This window comes from Gavialis gangeticus, unplaced genomic scaffold, assembly GCF_001723915.1.
Source record: "Gavialis gangeticus isolate Ggan-Ray unplaced genomic scaffold, GavGan_comp1, whole genome shotgun sequence".
Classification (NCBI taxonomy): Eukaryota; Metazoa; Chordata; order Crocodylia; family Gavialidae; genus Gavialis; species Gavialis gangeticus.
The window spans coordinates 11,327,263-11,329,295 of NW_017729029.1; the positions used below are offsets into that span (position 1 = coordinate 11,327,263).

Consider the following 2,033-nt stretch of genomic DNA (forward strand, 5'->3'; position numbering starts at 1 on the left):
AGTTTGGTGTCATTGGCAAACTTGGCCAGTCCGCTCCTGACTCCAGTGTCCACATCATTAATGAAGATGTTGAACAATATGGGTCCAAGGACAGAGCCTTGGGGGACCCCACTGGTCACAGCGCACCATGACGATTGACTTCCATCAGTTACTACCCTCTGGGTCCGACCATGGAGCCAATTCCCCAGCCAGCGGATCGTGGTGGACCAAAGGCCACAATTGGCCAGTTTCGCCAAGAGGTGATCATGGGATACCAGATCGAAGGCTTTTTTGAAGTCAAGATATATGACATCAATCTCTTCTCTCTTGTCCAGGTGATAGGTCACCTTGTGATATTTGATGTGGTTGTGTGGGGTGTGGTCTACATCTGCCATTAAGAGACTGAAACTTTTATCAGAGTGACAGTATATTGCTTAAAAATTTCTAATAAGAAAGGTATTCTTTATAAATTCTTGAGGATGTATTTAATGGCTCTACCTAAATCCATGACTTGATAGATAAGACTGGAATTTTTATGTGAAAGTCTTTATCTCTTTAGATTTTATATAGCTGACTTGCCTAAGGTAAAAATGCATACGGAGAACTGTTCTCCAGACTATTTTAAATGTTTGTTTTCTCTGCTAGGACAAGAGTGAGTATTCTATTACAGGGTGTGACACTAGGTAACATGTTCAGTGTTGTGGATATAATAAAGATGGATTTTTGTAAAGCTTTTGCTATTGAATTATGTTCCATCCTAGCCCACAATGTGTCCATACATCTCCTCTTTATCTTGAGAGACACCCTAAACACTAGCAAGCGCCAAGACAAATTGAAGCATCCAGCCTAAGGAAACAAGCACATGGTGGAGTCCATATGTTTTAAAATTAGGCTCATCTTTGTTTATAACGATATGGCCCTGTAATAAATGAATATGTAGCACCAAAATGAGTTCTTCATGTGTGCCAGAAGCTGACATCTGAGTCTTGTGTACTTTATGGAGCTGATCAGCTGTATTGTACCCCTGATTGTGTCTGGCTGATGCATGTGACTCTGTGCGTACATCTTCCTGCCTAGTGCAGGGGGACTGGACCCCATGACCTTGTGAGGTCCCTTCTAGCCCCTTACAGTCTGTAAATCTGTGAACCCCTGCTCTTGCACCTCCGTCCCAATGTGGCACATTTTTGCAGTTCCTTACAGGAGATCGAGGTGGGCAGAGTTATAACCAAGGGACCCCAGGTTTGAGAACTTGAGACATCGGACCTCCTTATTTGTCTAACTCCAGCTGGAAATCTGGCATTTCATTGACAGCCAGGCAACGCATCAACTCTGGGTATTACTAAGGAAACTGACTGACTAAATAACCCATATAAGGTAAAATACACTTTTATAAAATATTTAAAGATATTCTACATATATATTAAGCTAATATGAGACACATTTTCAGTAACACCTAAGCATTTATTTATTTTTCTTGTAGCTGAAACCATTTCCCCAATTTCATGTCATGTGGCATTGCTTCGAGTTTCTGACTTTACCCTACCGAATATGCCAACCTAGCACAGCTGGCTTAAGCATTTCTGAGCACTAGGACACGTGTATCTAAGTGTGAATTTCTTTGTCTCAGACTTTTATCCGGAGCTCTTCCACAGATTCAGGACATCTGAGCAGTAACTTGGGTGGAAATGTCTCTGAATAATAAAGCTTTTCCCTTCAACTCATCATAGCTGGCAGCTTATAATTAGGAATCTATTAAAAGAATTGTGTAACTCGTAAATGTATTTTAAAACCCCAAAAAAGATAATTATCTAGGCATCATTTTAGTATTTAATGACATATTGGAGTTACAGGTCAATATCCAGCACCCGATTTGTGTTTTAAATGGCCTTAACTATAAAGAAACTGTTGTCTTGCAAATTTTTTTACAACCTGCGTGACATTTAAATCAGTACATGACTTTCAAATAAATGGCCTGAACTTTAGATGTTCTGCCTACTGAAAGTTTTTGGTAACTTCAGTAGAAAATCAGTATTTCTGACAATCAGACCACTTAC

General features: G+C 40.0%; 1 long non-coding RNA gene across 1 annotated transcript in view; it reads left to right on the plus strand.

The window, feature by feature from the left end:
• Positions 1 to 921, plus strand: part of LOC109300570 — a 27,751-nt gene extending 26,830 nt beyond the window's left edge. The window contains exon 2 of the long non-coding RNA XR_002098264.1: positions 741 to 921. This is a non-coding gene — a long non-coding RNA (uncharacterized LOC109300570). The remainder of the gene's footprint in view (positions 1 to 740) is intronic.
• Positions 922 to 2,033: the final 1,112 nt, after the last annotated feature.